General features: G+C 39.3%; 1 pseudogene; it reads right to left on the bottom strand.

Moving 5' to 3' along the window:
* Nucleotides 1–3648: 3648 nt before the first annotated feature.
* Nucleotides 3649–5013, bottom strand: LOC123805353 (annotated as a pseudogene).
* Between the last annotated feature and the right edge of the window lie 14038 nt (nucleotides 5014–19051).

Genomic DNA, 19051 nt, shown 5'->3' with positions numbered 1-19051 from the left:
AAGAACAAAGTTGGATTGATCACAATATCTGATATCAAACTATATTACAAGGCCACTGTAATGAAAACTGTCTGATACTGGCATAAGAACAGATACATAGATCAATGGAACAGAATAGACAGCCCAGGAATAAACCTATGTCTTTACAGTCAATTAATATTTGACAAGGGGGGAAAGAGCATACAATGGGAGTAAGGACAGTCTCTTCAATCCATGGTGTTTGGAGAACTGGACCGGTACAAACAAAAAAATGAAACTAAGTTACCAGCTTACACCATTACCAGAATAAATTCAAAATGGAAGAAAGTGTTAAATACAAGTTGGGATACCATAAAAATCCCAGAGGAAAACATAGGCAGTAAAATTTCAGAAATCTCACATAGCAATATTTTTGCTGATGTATCTCCTAAGACAAGGGAAATAAAGGAAAAAATAAACAAATGACACTATATTACATTAAAAATCCCCTGCACAGCATAAGAAACCATCATCAGAATGAAAAGGGGACCGACTGTATGACAGAACATAGTTGCCAATGATACATTGAACAAGGGTTTCATCTCCAAAATATATAAAGAACTCATACAACTCAATACCAGGAAGACAAACAATCCACTTAAAAAATGGGCAAAGGACCTGAATAAACACTTGTTCAAGGAGGACATGCAGAGGACCCAAAGACATATGAAAAAATGCTCAGCGTCATTAGCCATCAGAGAGACGAAAATTAAATCCACTAGAAGATATCACCTCACACCTGCCAGAATGGCTACCATCAATAAATCAACAAATGACAAGTGCTGCTGAGGGTGTGGAGAAAAGGAAACCCTAGTGCACTGTTGGTGGGATTGCAGAAGGATGCAGCCACTGTGGAAAACAGTATGGAATTGCCTCAAAAAATTAAAGGTGGAGAATGGAACTGCCTTTTGACTCAGTGATTCCACTGCTAGGAATATACCCCAAGAATCCAGAAACACCAATTTAAAAGAATTCATGCACCCCTATGTTCATAGCAGTGCTAGAATAGTCAAGATTTGGAAAAAGCTGAAATGCCCATCAGTAGATGAGTGGATTAAAAAAAATTGTCATACATTTACACAATGGAATACTATACAGCAGAGAGAGAGAAGGAATTTCTATCTTTTGCATCAGCATGGTTGGAACTGGAGACTATGATGTTAAGGGTAATATGCCAGTCAGTGAAAGACAAATACATATTCACTTATAAGAGGAATCTAATGAACAAAATAAACTGATGAGCAAAACAGAATAAGAGGTATAAAATCATGGAATAGACTGACAGAAGTAAGTGATGTGGGGTCTGATTGAAAGAAGGTGAAGGGATTAGTCAAAGAACATACGTGAAGGACTCATGGATATAGACAACAATGTGGAGTTGACTACAGAAGGGTGTGGCAGGCTGGGTGGAGGGGGGCCTAGGGGGAGAAAACTGGGATGACTATTACCATGAACAATAAATCATTAATTAAAAAAGAAACTTGCTTTCAATATTAAAATGTCCAATACAATTCCTCCAATAGTTCCTTTGCACTTCTTCCATATCACACATGATATATTTATGGTGGAATCTAGGTAAAATGCTTTTGTGAAAAGGAAAGCAAGAACAAGACTTATTCTATAAAGTCTCAGGAGGACCTGGAAGATGATGTGGTGAACTGGGGTTCCCTCAGGCATCTCTCAAGTAGCAGCACATCAGCTCCAGTTACGGGTCTTTGTAAGAACAGGGATTTAAACCACTTTGGTAGCTGTCAATTGAACTTTGCTATATCATTTGATGTTCTTGGTAAATCCCTTCAGGGAATTCACTCAGACTGCACAGAAATCGCCAGCTACTGATTTCATTTTAGTCTCCCCACCACACCCCATATAGTGTCTGTACCTTTTTTTCTGAAAATGAGAACCTGGCTCTTGATCCTTAATATAGTTGAGTTTTTTTTTTTTTTATCATTCCCCTGTATGAAAACAGTTTCTCAGCTCTGTTTCAACCCCTTCTCCCCCATGAACGCCCTGCTAGACCTCTCCAACACTATGGTGGGCATTTCATCCACAAGGAACCTCCTTACCTTGTTGGGCTCTGACAGGTCCCACCCCATTCCTCACTGTGCTCTGGCTCTGACACTCATCAGAGAGCTCCCTGCCCCAGGGACTGTCACCTCCCCATGTCAGGCTGCCTCCATGGGTTGATATGCCTTCACCGCTTGGTCTCTGACCCCTTGCTGTGGGCCAGTTCAGTTCCCCTTCTACTCCCTGTCCCTCTGCACTGCCAGCACAAATGTTGACTTTACTCTGCCTTATCTCAACACTTTAAGACTGGGTTGTTCAGGAAGGGAAGGGAAAGAAAGGAAATGTTAAAAAAAAGAGAATGGGAGAGAAGGGAAAGGATATACCGTATTTTTTAAAATGAAAGAAATACAATTGTGAGAGGCAGAATGGGAAATAAGCCTCTCTAACCAATTTAAGAAGGAGTACATATGGGTTTGGGGGCAGGAACATTCATCTTGTTCACACTACCTGAGTGCTCTTGAAGTGTCTCTTCACACCCTGAGGTATATGAACACCTTACTTAGAAGAACACTGATCTAGGCACCACAGATTAAACAGTAGAATGCAAACACCTAGGAAGAGACTTCCCACCTCAGAATTCTGGCAAACAGACCCCCAAGCCTTTTATTACCATAATTATTTTAGCCTAACCTCTGCAAACTTCTGTTCCCCACCTTTCCTCCTTCTGTCCTCTTCCATCCCACTTTTCTGTCAAGAAGCACAGTTCTCTGTCCACTCCTCCTCTGTGCAGTGAAACCTTTCACAGAACACTAACTCAGTCCTTTATGCAAACTGCCTCCTCCAGCTTTGGGACTGACTCCCTTCTTATGCTGGGGCTCCATCCAGACTTATCTTTGCCTTTGCTGTGGGTTGGGTCTCTAATGATCTCTCATAGCTCTGGTTAGAGATTTTTTTTTCAGGAGCCGAGGGGTGGGAGAGGGAGGTGGTCTGGGTTAGAGGAAGAATGTACAGAGGTGCTGAAGGTAGAAGAACTTCATGAGACTGAGATACATTCTCTGATGGACTTTGGACTTGGGTTGGGACTAGGGTGGAAATGTACTAAGTTTCAAAAGCAATATCTTGTACAATTTTATCATTTCTACTTTAGAGTATGAAAATGAAAGCCAGATATGTAACTTGGTAAAGGTCATGAAAATAAAGAACACATTACTAGGCAGACTAAGCCCCTATAAATTAATGGTTAACATCATCAACTGAATCTGAAATGCTGTCTGGCAATCACACTGAAGTCCTTGGACATGCTCCACATCTACTCTCATACCTTTTCTTTCTCTCAAACCTACCTCACTGCTATTCTTCTCAGTGGCCTCATTTTATTGACCAAAAGAAGCCATTGGATAGAACATTTTCACCTCCTGTACATCAAATCTGCATACCTATACCCAGTCTGCCTAAAACAAAGCCCAATTTCATCTGTATGTAATATCTCTTTTACTGTCTTAATGGAGAATGTAGTTTTCTATGTCCTTATTCTAGGCCTTGCTATAATTTTGTGAACTTGTGGTTTGTGTATTAAATCCTGTTCTGCTTGACCTGTCTAGAGATGTTTCTATTTTTTACATTTTATGTTGACATAAAATATAGGAAGATGTCCAACTGCTTTTCATCTTCAGCTTTGTACTTCTCAGCTTCTTGGACCATGTTCCCTGTATTCTTTGCTTAAGTGGTTCTTGTGGATAGTGATTGTAATCTCTTTTTTTCCTGTACTCTTATTCACAGCAAAAACACTGAAGATGCCACTGACATCAATATCAAAAGTGACTTTAATCTGAAGACTTTATTCAGGGTGCAGGAGGTAAGTCTGTGAGCTCAAACTTGTCAAGTACAGAGTTACAAACGTGTAATCTTTGGTTATGGTGCACTTGTCTTCGTAAACATGAATGAGCACACCTGCCTGGTGGTCAGAGTAGGTAGTGAAGGTCTGCATTTGCTTGGTAGGGTTGGTAGTGTTGTGCTTGATGAGGACAGTCATGGCTCTGCCAGCAGTTTCAATGCTAAGAGAAAAAGGAGTAACACCCAAGAGAAGAAAATCTCCAAAGTTTTCAGATTTGTCTCCAGATAGGAGAGCTGCACAGTAAGCAACAGCCTTGTCAGGGTTAATACTGCCATTCATCTCCTTTCCATTGAGGAAGTCCTGTAGAGGTTTCTGAATCATGAGAATGTGAGTAGAACTATCCACCAGGATGATATCATGGGTCTGGGACTTCTCTAGCTTGGCATCCTGAAGGGCTCTGTGTACAGTGTCTGGTGTGCCACAAAATAGTGAACGTTCAGTTCTTCAAATTGGGTATGGGTAATGGAGGTATAGAAGTAGATTCCTCCATACAGTGAACCAATCTTAGTACTGGCCTGGGTGTTGGAAGAGAGAGAGCACTTAGCGCATTCACAAGCAGTACAGAGGCAATAGACAGCCCTCTTGTTCTTACTGATGTCTTCATCACGCTTGCACTTGAACTCTGCAATAAAATGTTTGACCATTCGGTTGTCAAGGACTTTACCACCTAAGTAGCTGTCTCCAGTTATAGATTTAACCTCAAAGATCTCATCTTTAATAGTGAGGTTTGACGCATCAAAAGAGCAACCTCCTAAGTCAAAGATCAGCTCATGTTTTTCAGCTTTAACCTTGTTGTGTAAACTATAAGCAATAGCAACAGCAGTTGGATCCATGGTAATTCTAAATTTATTGACACCAGCAATAATTCCAGTGATGCAGAAAGTCACTGAAGTAAGTTGATACTGTGAAAACAGCACTGGTCACAGACTTCCCAAGGTAGGTTTCTGTGATTTTCTTCATCTCTGTCAAAACCATAGATAACAGCTTTTTCAGATAGAAACTTTTCATCTCCTTCTTGTATTCTACTTGGGCCTGTCTGCATCATTCATCATCATGCAGGGCAAATCCTTTATTATATCAGACTGGTAGTTCATGGACAATGCCAAAGGGAGATAGAATTGAGGGTGGGAGGTGGGGGTGGGTGGGGTGGGAGAAAATGGAGACAACTGTACTTAAACAAAAATAATAAAAAAGAAAGGTTATTAATAATTGATTTGATTTATTTAATAGATATAGGTTTATACAGATTGTCTATTTCTTCTTGTGTGAGTTTTGGGAGATTGTGTCATTTAAGGAATTAACCCATTTTTATCTAAGTTATGAAATGTGTGGACAAAGAGTTGTTCGTTGTCTTTCTTCATTAACCTTTTAATACCCATGGGATCTGTAGTGATGTTTCCTGTTTTATTTCAGGTACTAGTAATTTATGTCCTCTCTCTTTTGTTCGTAGTTAAGCTGGCAGAGGCTTACCAATTTTATTGATCTTTCCAAAGAACCTGCTTTAGAAGTGTCCTTGTATTTCTCCACTGGTTTCCTGTTTTGAATTTCATTGTATTCTGCTCTAATATTTTAAAAATATTTTATTACATGTATTATGGTTACATTAGTTAATTAAATAGGTTTCAAGTATGTAATTCTATAATATATTTTCTATATATTGTGTGTCCATCATCCACAGTTCAGTTTAGTCTTCTTCTGCCACCATTTATCCCTCCTTTTCCCTCTTCTACCTGCTACTACACCCCTTCCCTCTGGTAATCACCATATGGATGTCAGTGTCTATGAGTTGGGTATTTGTTGCTTAATACCCTCAACTATTTCATCCAGTCCTCAGTCCCCGACCTTAACTGCTATCAGTCTGTTCTCTGTATCTATTAGTCTGTTTCTATATTTATTTATTTTGTTCATTAGATTCCACATATAAGTGAAATCATATGATATTTGCCTTTTTCTGGCTTATTTCCTTTAATGTAATACCCTCTAGGTCCATCCAAACTGTCACAGAAGGCAAGTATTCCTTCTTTACTATGGCTGCATAGTATTCCATTGTGTAAATGTACCACCATTTTATTATACATTCATCTACTAATGGGTACTTGGGATGCTTACAAGTATTTAATATTATAAATAGTACTGCAATGAACATAGATAGGGGTTCATATATTCTTTCAAATCAGTATTTTGGGTTTCTTTGGGCTTACCTAATTTTTACTATTTCTTCTATTTACTTTTCTTCTATTTAATTTTCTCTTCTTTTTCTAGTTTCCTAAGGTGGAAGCTTAGATTGATTTTAGGTCTTTCTTGTTTTCTAATCAATGCATTCAATTCTATAAATTTCCTTCTATGCAATGCTTTTGCTGTATACTACAAATTTTGATAGACAGTTTTAATTTTCAGTTCAAAATATTCTTTCAGTTCTCCTGAGATATCTTCTTTGGCCCATATGTTATTTTAAAGTGCATTGTTTAATCTCCAAGTATTTTGGGTTTTTCCAACTATCTCACTGTTACTGATTTTTAGTTTAATTCCATTAGGTTTAAGAGCAGACATTATATGATTTTTATTCTTTTAAATTTGTTAAAGTGTATTTTATGGCCCACAATGTGGGCTATGTTGGTGAATGTTACATGTAAGCTTGAGAAAAATATCCATTCTGCTGTATCTGAATTAAGTAGTCTATAGATGTTCATTATAGGCAATTGATTGATGGTGTTGTTGAGGTCAGCTATGCATTCCTGCTAGATGTGTCTGTTACTGATAGAGAGATGTTGAACTCTCAAAGTATAATAATGGATTTATTCATTTCTCTTTGTTACTATCAGTTTTGACTCATGTATTTTGATGCTCTGTTATTAGATGCATAGATGTTGAGGACTGTTATGCTTTCTTAGAGAATTGACCCCTGTATCATTATGCAATGCCTCAGTTTACCCCTGATGATGTTCCCGTCCATCTGCTCTGTGTGAAATTAATATGGCCACTTCCACTTTCTTTTGATTAGTGTTGGCAGAGTAAGGTGTTTTTTTCCTTCTGGGTTCTTTCAAGAATTTATATTTATCTTTAATTTTCTGTAATTTCAAAATGAAAAGTCTAAGTGTAGTATCTTTGTTGTTGTTGTTCTGGCATTTATCCTGCTTGGTGTTCTCTGACCTTCCTATATCTGTGACTTGAAGTTGAAATTAATTTGGGACAACTTCTCAAACATTATTCTTTCAAATATTCATTCTGTTCCTTTCTCCCTTCCTTCTCCCTCTGGTATTTCCCATTATGCATATGTTTATGCCTTTTAGAATTGTCCCATAGGCACTGAGGATAACTTCTTTATTTTCCTCAGAAAGATTACACACTGGTAGGAAAAAAGGCTCATAAAATTTTAGTCATTTAAACAAACAGAAGAATTAAGGAATGTTCTGATTTCTATAGAAACATGCTTCCTTCTGTACTTTGATTTTGATCACCTTTCCCTTCCTGGTCATTCTCCATTAGATAAGCTATAATAAATTCACGTTCTCTTTCACTTGTAGTCTGCCTGTGGTCGAATCTGTGTAGATCCACAAAGTCCTCTTCTCTCCCATCTTTAGGGCTGAATGTATTTTGAACAGGTTATAATTGTTTGTGTTGGGGTAACTCATGATTAGAAGAGTGCATTTGAATGGCTGATGCCATGTGTAAAAGCTGGACTGGTGTAACATGTATTTCTTAATGAGTATTTACCCTACTACCAACTAATGAAGTGTAATCACCCACACAATCCACACAGAATGGCATGACAATTTACGCTCTGACAATCCTTAATGGAAGGTGGATGGAACTGAGTTTGCTCTGCTGCAGGTATAGACCCTAATTACTATCAGGGCTCACAGTGGACAGAGTCCATCCCAGAAGTGGTCACAGGCTACAGTTTTAGTATGAACCCAGAATTTTCTGGCGTGGAGAGCGCATACATGATTTATTTTGTTTGACCATGACTTACTAGTGGTAGATGGACAAAGAATAAGTTATGATTAAAAATAAATACTTGGAGAGATTTATATTTTCCAACTTCAGGATATTTTCAAGGTGGCTTTGAATTGCCTAATGCAAAATCCTAAAAAAATTAAATTGATGGCTTAGAATTCAATATAAAAATGGTTTCAGAAAGAAAACATAAAACTTCTTGAGGAAGTTTTGCCTTTTCTGTACAGCTTTGCAACTGAAAATCTGTGTTTGGATTCCAGTGACCCTGAACAATGAGGTGGAAGTGGGCCTTATTTATTTACATATCACTTTTCAGATTTCCCTTTAAATTCTGAAAAAGTGACTTTGTAATTTTTTAATGTAATATGATACTTCAGATGAAAACCAGAAAAGGCCTTGACTAAGATTGTGATGCCTGAAACATACCCAGGAGCAGATTCTACATAATGATCTGAAAACAAGGAGGATGGGGGAACATGTTAAGAATACTTAGCTCTCAGCGGCTTGGTGGAGAAAAAGTAAGATGACCATATAGTTACATTTTACCTGTGAAAGGGCAGTGGCTTTTGCTTTTTGCACATGGGACTTATTGAAAATTACAGCATCCCAGCATACGTGAGTAGCAGTTCTATCTTGCCATGCTCAGAAGTTCTATAACTCAGAAGCTGAAGCTGAAGAGAAAGTTCTTTGGAGCACTTGTGCATACTTCTAAAATCTCAAACCTAACAGAGAGGCTACTGAACCCGATGTCAGAGCACAGTGCTCAACTCAAGTATATCTGAGCTGTAGTATGAGGAGGAAGAGCTGGGTCTCCTCCCTGAAAGACAGCAGAAAAATGGAAAAGAATAGCTCTTGGTCCTTCAAATGTTCAAAGAATGAAAGTGAAGCCTGGTCTTAAAATACTTTTAAAAAATTAAAAAACCCACTTTTTGTAACACATTGCAGAGTCCCTGGACATTTCTCTCAAAGTCAGATAATTCCTTTGCACCCTCTAAGAGCCCGAGACTCACTTCGGGACAATGATGGTGAATGAACAGTGAACTCTCTCAAGCCTGTGTTCTGAGTCCATCCGTCTCATTGCCTGTCATGAGGAAGTTTCCTGGACACATTAAACTTTATAAGAACGGCAATTCAATAAAAATGAAGATTTTCCTTTTAGGTCACCATTTCTTCTGGTAGACAGTCCAAAATGCACTTTATTTCCCTTTAACAGCTCCAGCAGCTTTTCCAGTTAAATCGACTGTTCATTATTGAGCCCCATTTCTGAAGGGGCTGTGCAGTGCAGTTTAATGAATCTTTGGCACAAGGCTCCCTTTCAGGACTGGGAAAGAATAGGGGCTGTTCAGGCCCTGTAGGGCTGTATGTCAAAGCCAGCCCATAATGCCTGTCAGCCAAGGGCAGAAATTCCCACTGATACAAGAATGTGCAAGAAATCAACTTTCACCACCGACAAGCAGATTAAGACACGATCAGGAAATGAGACTGTGGGTTAAGAACAGTGACACCTGTTTGAACAGAGCCATTTTCCCATCCCCTGATCCCTGTGTGGCTGGTAGAAGCAGCAGCACAGCCAAGGCCTCAAGGCCTCCCAGGGGCCTCTGGGAGGGGAAGGAAAGACCAAAAGACCATCCTGGGGGACACCTTTGGGCTAGGTGTTGTGCTAAGTGTTTTCACATTTCTTTTTCTACTTCAATCCTCATAACAAGGATATAATCAATAATATGAGGATTATTCACATGACGGGGAGTAAACTGATGCTTTTATTTTGGTTCAAGGTTTATACTGCTAATTGGCCGTGAAATGACAATGATGAGACAGAACATATGCCTGTCTGGCTCCTGGTGTCTGACTTTGTTAGTGGCCTGAAGGGAGGCTAATTGATAGATTTTGTCCTTTGGAAACATCTAAGCACTAGTTACTAGGAATACTTAAAAATTTTTAATTGCATGGAGTATAAATTGAGTACCTAGTATGTACTAGGCATATGTGATATATAGGCAGCTGAGACATGGCATAAATGTGTGAGGATTGTAGCTGTGGGCCTGCCTGTAGTGCAAGACAAGCTTTCTGTGAGTCGCAGCTCTAACAATATGCAACTTTCATATCTTTCAGATCTTGGGAAAGACTCTCACTAAACTTTGGCTGTGCTGCTCTTTTCCCAGCCTCCACCCTAGTCTCACAGTGATTAGGAATATAGAGCTGGTAACTCTGGTATTGCTGAGTACTCTGGAGGGTAACATGGTCCAGAGCACAGGTGGCAAACACAAGGCCCGTGGCCCGAATCCAGCCCTCCACCTTGTTTTATCTGGCCAGGCACCTTTTTTCTACCTGGCAGCAGCACTGAGCTCCTTGCCTCTAGTTAAGGAGTAGTTACATTTATACAGTCCTAAAATTACATTCAATCCTTTCAAGGCAACCGAGGCTATGTGGCTCCCAGTGGAAATGATTTTAACACCCTTGGTCTAGGGGATTTCTTCAGGAAGGAATAATAGATGCTTTTGTGTTACATTAAAACTATAAGATCCCTGAGTTCTCAAGATGGGTGTGTGGATTAATTTTCTTCCAGTATCATGGAACAGATCAAGCCTGATGAGTATAATATTTAAAAAGGGTAAAAAATGGATGTCAGATGAATATTAAATGATCCACATGTAAGAGATTTTATTTAACTCATGAGTTAGCAAGGAATGACTAAGAGGATGATTGTTTCAAAGAACATTTAATAAGCAGATTATATTAAGCTTATTAAGCATTGAAAGGGTAAGTTTACTGGATTACTTTAAAAAATTAGGCTACAAATATTTGTTGTTATCTGTTTCATAAACAGAAATTATTTTTATATATACTGGACAAAACTCTACCAAGTCATCAGCAACTTTACTAAACCTGTCACCTTTAATCAATAGTGGTTGGTAAAGGAAATTAAATACATTTCTCTGGAAAATCTCTGTTTTTTTTTTCTGTATAGCAGTGAAAAAATGGGGGACTACCGTTCTGCCTTATCTCCTAGTTTTGGATGATTGTTCTGGTAAGTCCTGTATTTTGTAGACAAGTAAATTTGGACCCATCGATAGAAAGTGAATATCATGGGTTATTGGCAAAAACAGAAGCAAAAGCCCAATCTCTTGTCTCCCTAAAAATGTTCTATTTTATTGCTGTGGAACCAAATAACAGTTCTGTTTCTGCCACTAGAGACCAGAGAAGGAGACAACTTATACTTTTCTGATTGCACAGATTGAATAAACAGGTATTTCCCAAGGCAGCTTTTATATGAAAATCAGTTAAATGTGAGAACAAGAAAATGTGCTGATTACCCATTGTATTAAGATATAAGTTAGGAAGTCAACCTTGGGGTTTACTTAAAAAATTTTATTTTTGGTAACAATTGACATGCAATATTATATTTATTTCAGGTATATAACATAGTGATTAGACATACAACTTACAGAATAGTCACCCCTATATGCTTAGTACCCATCTGATACCATACATATTTATTAAAATATTAGGGACTATGGCATATTCCCTATGCTGTGCTTTATATCCCCGTGATTGTTTTTAGAGCTGGCAATTTATAATTTTTTAAAGATTTAATTTATTTATTCTTAGAGAGAGGGGAAAGGAGGGGGAATGAGGGGCAGAGAAACATCAACGTGTGAGAGAAACATGGACTGCTTGCCCCTTGCACGTACTCAGACTGGGGACCGGGCCCACAATACAGAAATGTACCTTGATCAGTAATCGAACTGGTAAACTTCCTGTTTTCAGGACAATGCCCAACCACTTGAACTACACCAGTTAGGGTGGCAATTTATACTTTTTAATCCCTTCATCTTTTTCATGCATCTCCCTCAACCGTCCCTTATCTGGCAACCATCAATCTGTTTTTATTGTCAATGAGTTTGTTTCTGTGGTTTTTTTGGTCATTCATTTTATTTATTAGATTCCAATATAAATAAAATTGTATGATATTTGTCTTTCTCTGTCTGATTTGTTTCACTTAGCATAATGTCCTCTATGTCCATCCATGTTGTCACAAATGGCAAGATTTCATTTTTTATAACCGAGTAATATTCCAATTTATATATGTTCTTTATTCATTCCTTTATCTATGGACACTTAGGTTGCTTCCATACCTTAGCTATCATAAATAACAGTGCAATAAACATAGTGGTACATACATCTTTTCAAATTAGTGTTTTTGATTTCTTCAGGTAAATACACAGAAATTTAATTCCTGGATCATATGGTAGTTTCATTTTTAATTTTTTGAGGAAGTTTTATAGTGTTTTCCATAGGGGGTGCATTAATTTACAATCCCATGAAACATACATGAAGGTTCCCTTTTATCCACATCCTCGCCATCACTTGTTGTTAGTTCATTTGTTGATGATAGCCAACCGGGGAAATGTGAGGTGACATCTAATTGTGCCTTTTAATTTGCATTTCCCTCATGATTAATAATGTTGAACACCTTTTCATGTCTCTATTGGCCATCTGTACATCCAGTGGTTTACTTCTTATTAACAGCATGTGGTTAGTTTTGTTCCTTTGATAGGGATCCCTGGAAACAGACCTTGAGATGACAGTTGTGTACAGAAGGATGATTGAGAAGGACTCTTGGGAGATACATCTGTAGGAAAGTGAGGAATTCAAGGTTGGGTAGAAGGAGAAGTTGACCAGCCATCAGCCTCTGCTGATCTTATGAGAAGCATTGAAGTTGGAATGGCCTTTTAGACTTGACCCACATTGAAGCAAGGTGGGTCTAAGCTTTGTATCCCTGCATCATCCAATCAGTTGTGGGTTTCTGGTGTGCTTGGGAGAGGATATGACCCTGAACAAGTCAGTTTCCTTCAGCTGTGGGCAATGCTTAGTGAGGGGTCAAGCTGTCAACCATCAGCCAACAGTAGATTCAACCACCAAGGAATGGGTTCATCAGCCCAAGAAGGGATCTGGGCATAGCACTATGATATCCACTATGTCTTGTTTTTATTACAAGGTTAACTGTAATAAAAGATTCAACTGAAAGGCCAACACTAATGGATTGGTAATGTTAGGAGCACTATGTTGAAAGGGTTCTAGACTCAGTAGAGGAGAGTGGGGATTGATCAGTGATTTCTGCAGGAGAGTGGGGTGTGCTGCCACATTTCTTCTTGGCTTTAATGGTGGTGGAGGGTGACTGCACCACACAGTGTGCCTTGGACCATCCTGGTTTATGCCTGTGCTTCAGGGTAATTCTTAATAAGTAATGTTACTTTTATCTACAAAATATCCTCCCACAAAAGATCAATTTTATGGTTATCCTGAGAAAGAAGTTCTTTTCAATCTTACTAGTCCTGCCTCTCTTTTCTGAAAAGTGCTGTTTTCTTTCTGGAACCGGTTTGGGACAGATGGCCTGGTATCCTCACTGCATTTAGGATTTCAAAGAAGATCTTGCTAGGCAGAGAGAATTTTCTTTAGGAAGTTCTGTTCCTACTTAGCAACACAAAACTTTCTTGAGGCATAGAGATGCAAACATCCTTGGCAACCTTCCTGGAGTGGGCAAGAAGGAGTTAGAGTGTGAAGGTGTGAAACAAAGTACAGGGAGAATAAAACAGATTATAACCATAGAAAATTATTTTGCCGCATGTTAAAGCAGGACTTTGCAGATATAGACACTGACTGGTGTAACTAAAAGCATGTTGACCCTGATATTAATTCTTAATTTTGAGTGGGAATTTAGAGATCATTTCTCCATTTTATAGATGACAGACAGACAGGCCAAGGTTACAGTCTAGGTTCTTGGAGAGCAGAGATCAGGACGTGGTTCCTTAAGCCTATGAGACTGGTTTATCTTTCACTGGACCAAGAAGAAATTAACAGAGTCTTGAGCAGTGAAAATAACATGAAAGTAACAACTTGGCCTTCAATAAGAAAGATTGCTCTCAGATCTGGAATGCCTTGGTAGTGGGATTAGCAAAAAAATTGCTATATGCAAGGGCATGGGCATTATTTTGCCTGTGTAAATGGAGCATGGCATCAGGGTGGGGGCCAGAGTCTTTTCTGGTGCTAGGAAAATGACAAATGCTAAAAATTGCTACCAAGGATAAGATAGTGTGCCACATGCCATGGAACACAAAGATAAATCAGTTTCTTTGTTCAGAAATCTGTACGGTTCTGCCCATTTTCATGAGACCAAGTCTAAGCTCTTGTGCATAACATTCCAGGCACCCATTCCGATCTTATCTCCCTCTACTTCCTGCCACACACTCTGCATATCAGCCACATAGTACTATTTAAATTACCCTGACACTCTTCTGTCACTTTATACCTCCATATCCTGGTTCATAAGGGCTCTGTAGAACTCCCTCCCCAACATCTGTTTAAAAAAAAAAGTATCAGAAATTCTACTTCTCCTCTGTGGCTCAACTTAATGCCATCTCATTACCTTATGTGCCTCTATTAAAACACTGTCCTGAGGACAGGAAGCACATCTATGCCATTCCTCTATGCCTAGAGCATGGTGTTCAGAGGATATAGGAGGTGCTCAGTAAATGTTTGAATAAATAAATGTCATGACCGTTGGGCTCAAATAGATCGTTAGGAACATGCCTACGTTCTCAGGATCACGAGTTCACTATGTGTGTATCCTTGGTGCTTACGATGGTGCCTAACACATAGTAGGCCCCAATAGATATGTACTATGTCTATTATGGCAGTGATAGACAAGAACTAGCTGATTCAAAGCAGACTCAGCATAGGATTTAGACTTGAAGCTAAGCACTGTCAGCACCAGCTGTTTGACCTTCAGCAACCTAAGCTCTGTGAGTTTACGTGTCTTCAGTAAAATGCGGATGATATAACTGAAAGGGTTATTGTGAGGATTAAGTGAATAATATGTGAAAGTGCCCAATACAGCTTCAAATAGAAAGTGGGATCTCAATAAATGCTTGTTGAGTATGTGGACAGATGAATGAAGAAGTGCCATAAAAAAAGATAAAGTATCAGGGATGCATGACAGCCTGGGTTGGTGGTAACAAAGACTTGGGAGGGCTTTGAGAGACAGAGCTACTTAATGTGGAATTGAAAGCAGAACAAGATCCTCAGAGAGTACAGTGGTATTAGAGATACTCTGATTCTACCTTACAGAACTATAATCCATTTCCTTCTGCCCCAAATGCTATGCCCAACAAAAGTTAGTTTAATAACAACAAGGAAAGACCCAGTATAATATAGTAAAATTAGCCTTAGCCATGGGAGTCTAAATTCAGATTCTCTTTTCATTAAAGATAAGGGTTAAGTCAGGGGGCAGTGAAAGATAAGTGTGGTATCCTAAGATTTGAAAGCTGGTCCTTAACTCATTTCCTCCTTGATGTGGTCAGGAAGTGCTTTCCTGAAAGAAGAGGCAGCTTTAATGCAATTCTGTGATGTTGGCCCTGCCCAGCTTGACCATGTGCTAGGCAACTGCAGCTGGCCTCATGCAGGAGAAAGCAAACTTCAGCTGCCCCTCTGGCCATTGTTTTAGTACTCCACAAAGAAGTGTTCCAGCAGCAGAGTGAGCTGCTTAGCTGTTTAATTGCATGAATTCAACCTCATATAATAGGATCTAGGACTTTAAGCATTTCTGTCAGCCACACGGGATACTGGACTGAGGGCTGCTTAAGTTACCCTTCCTTGCTGAGGCCCTGGGTCTTTTTGGTGTCCACACTGTGTTCTGATGGGATTGTTCTCCATTGATTCAACTTAAGTCTAGTGTTTCTAGAAGGAGTAAGACCAGGTATTTGAATGAAATCTGAACAGAAAAGATTCCACATGGAGGGTCTTGTGTAACTGTTCCCATTTCTAGGAAAAAGAAGGGGTGAATTCACTTTTTGGAAACCACATCTTCTAGCTCCCTCCTGGACCCATCTGCTTAGGCCTGCAGCAGACTGACCGCATGACTGAGCAGGGCCTGATGGAAGTATAACAGAAGAGAAAATAATTGGAAGGCAGGTTCACCTTCTCCAATCTTGCTCTCTGCCAATCCATGCTTCACTTCATACTGATGCCAGAGAGAGATTTCTTACTTTTTTGTGTTTTTATTTATAATGTACAAACAGACATGACAGATCTTAAGGGTAGAGTTCCTTTTGTTCTGACAAATGCAGACACCCATGTAACCAACATGTGCCCCATTCTGACAATCATTTCCCCTACAGGAACAATTAGTTTTCCTGTTCTAGGATTTTGCATGGATGGAATTATAATGTGCTCCATTACGTCTGGCTTATTTGGCTCAACATAATGTTTATGAGATTCATCCATGTTATTGCATGGCTGTTTGTACCTTTTAAATTACCAAATGTATTCCATTCTATAATATCTCAGAATATTTCTAAAATAAAGAACTGACCATTTTCTGTGCTTAAACTCCTTCATAGTTCCCCATTGGTTATATAATAATGCCAAAATTTTGATATGGCATTCAGTACGTTATCCTCTGGCTATGGCCTTTCCCATCCACACAAAGCATATTCCACATGGACATCTCACTGTTCTGCTAATATGTTCTGTCTCCTACTTCTGTGCATTCCTACCTGGCTGTGTCCTCTGCTGAAATGTTAGTTGCCCCTTTTTCTTCACTGCAGGTTCCTCCCCTGCCTTGAAACCTGTGTGAAGCCTTCTCTCACTTCCTAGCCAGTTATTCCTCTGTCCTCTGTGTTGCCACAGCCCCCATACTTCCCTTAGTTATAAACTGGATGTTGAGGGCCTAGAGGATGGCACAATGCACAAACCCACTTGGAAGTTCTAGGGTCAGAAGTGTTGTGCTCTGTGCAGAGAGGATTGTAAGATCACGAACTGATACTTTTGCTGGTTTGCTTAACAAATCTGGTTGTCCAGCATAACGTAGAACAACTTTAATAGCCCTCATGAATCAGCGTCTGTCTCCTCACTGTCTGAAAATTGCCTGGAAAGAAGCAGGCAGTGGAGACGTATTACCTCACTGCTGACTCCATCTCTCTGGAGAGCTAGTGCTCACCTCTAGATTGCCTAGAAGGCTGTTTCTCAAACTTTTGACATCTGAGACCTCTTAATGAGAACTTAGCACACATACATACCACCAATTTTTGTTGGTGATATAATTCATATACAATAAATATCACCCTATGTGTGATTCAGTGTGTTTTAGTATATTCACAAAGTTGTATAACCATTACCTGTTGGGGTCTGCCCTGCCTGATCTCAGGAAGTTGTAACCACCTGTGGCTAAGGCTGAGTAAGAGGCCTCTGAACCAGGAGACACTAAGTAGACAAAACTTATTTCCCTGGCGTGAACGCTGCCTGTTCTAATGCCTGGCTCCCTTTGCATGATTGGCAGTCAATGATGGGTAACAATTCTCTAAGAAAGAGGATGAATCTAAGATAGACATGGTCACCTGGGAATGCCCTAAGGGAAGAAATTCAGGGGGCTGTGGAAATGACGGGGTGATCGACATCGACCCCTGCCCCCTCAGCTTTGTCAGAGCCTGAGTCCTTGAGAAATCCAAGTCTCCGGCTGCCTTTGTCTCCTTTGCCCAACTCAGGCCTTCAGAAACAACAGGGGTGGTGCAGTCCAGACCAGAGTCAGCAGGCGCCCCACGGTAATCAGGCCTGAGACATAGAATATGAAAGATCCTGTAAGATCTGCTTGCTGGAGGATGCTCTTGAATTAGAATATGAAGGCATGGGCAGGAAATGAAACTAGCCTTTTAGGTCCTGTAGTCTTTTTAAATGATAAAACCCCAAAATCTCAGCCCAGAATCCCAGCGGGAGATCTGCCAGCCCCTTTGAAAGCTAACTACTTGTTTTATCTTCCCTGCCAGACTGTAATCAACAAACTGTATCTGTATTCTTAATAAAAGCCTGCTCCGTTGGGAAAACAAGGCGCTCTCCACTCAAGAGAGTGGCCGTTTTGTCCCTATTCCTCCACAGAACTCGTCGTCCGTGTGTATGTTTTTCTTGTGTTTTGAGCATCTGCAGCAGCAATGGATACTGCTGGCTGGTATCCATCACAATTACTTTTCTCTAATTCCAGAACATTTTTATTACCTCAAAAAGAAACACCACACCTATTAATAAAGATCACCAATTTTATGCAGATGAAATAAACTTTAAAAAATTAACCCTAGATTAAAGCAAGAGAACACAGCTATAAATAGTAATAAAATATTTTATATCAGACTGATAAAATAATATGAAGTTTTCAAATTATTTGCAGATATGCAGATCAGTATCAGATTGCTTCAGCTGTAGGCCAGATTCTATTATATAACTGGCAATTTTTCTTACTTTCTATTCATAGTACTTTAGACGTTGTCATTCACAATTACAGCTTGTTGGAATGACAGCAAATGTTTGGTGGTTCTGTTAGACAGTTCTGGATATTTGAATATAACAAAACCTCTTGTTCTTTATATGCCCAACAGCCATCCTTCCCACTTCTTCCTACAAATTGAACACTGATCTGTTTAGGTTTGGGGCAGGGTTCCCCCCAACTCAGCAAGGGCAGATACCTGCCCAGCTCCAGGGGGTAAATTATGATTGGTCTCAACAAATGATGGTAATGTCCTTCCCCCTGATTAGTAAGTGGGGTAAGGGTAAACATATAACCTAGTTTTGGTCATGAGACTTTTTTCCTCTCGGGACAGCTTTTTTTTCTCTGTATGAAATCAAAGCATCCTGAGGAAAAGGCCCTTTGTCCTTTTGGAATAGGGATGAAATGTCTGGAATTGAATCAGCCATCTTGCAATTATGAGGCACCCAGACAAGGATAACTAACACATGAAGGAAATAAAAATAGAGTTGGGCTCATTGTGGTAACAGTAAGTAGCTGAAACAATGCCAGAAAGTACTCACTTTAGGATCTCTCTCTCCATCTGTCTTCCTATCTATCTATCTATCTATCTATCCATCCATCCATCTGGTTTTATGTGACCAATAGCTCAATTATAAAGATTTCTAAGTCCTATCAGGTATTAATTTTATAAGCATAACACACTTGAATATTGTAATTTGTGAGTTGGTTGTGAATGCATTTCTAAGTCTGCTTTTGGCTGCATTTACTCCCCAGAGTACTTTTTGGTGCTTCAATGCAGCATGTTGATACAGCTTTAAAATAAATTTCAGTAATGTGACTTTAACTTCTTTTTGGGATATGTGTGAATCATAACTTAAAAG

The sequence above is a fragment of the Phyllostomus hastatus genome, unplaced genomic scaffold (assembly GCF_019186645.2).
Source record: "Phyllostomus hastatus isolate PE091 unplaced genomic scaffold, TTU_PhHast_1.1 phas_scaffold_317, whole genome shotgun sequence".
Taxonomy (NCBI): Eukaryota; Metazoa; Chordata; class Mammalia; order Chiroptera; family Phyllostomidae; genus Phyllostomus; species Phyllostomus hastatus.
The sequence above is the reverse complement of the archived record's forward strand: the minus strand, read 5'-3'. Positions and strand labels throughout refer to the sequence as shown.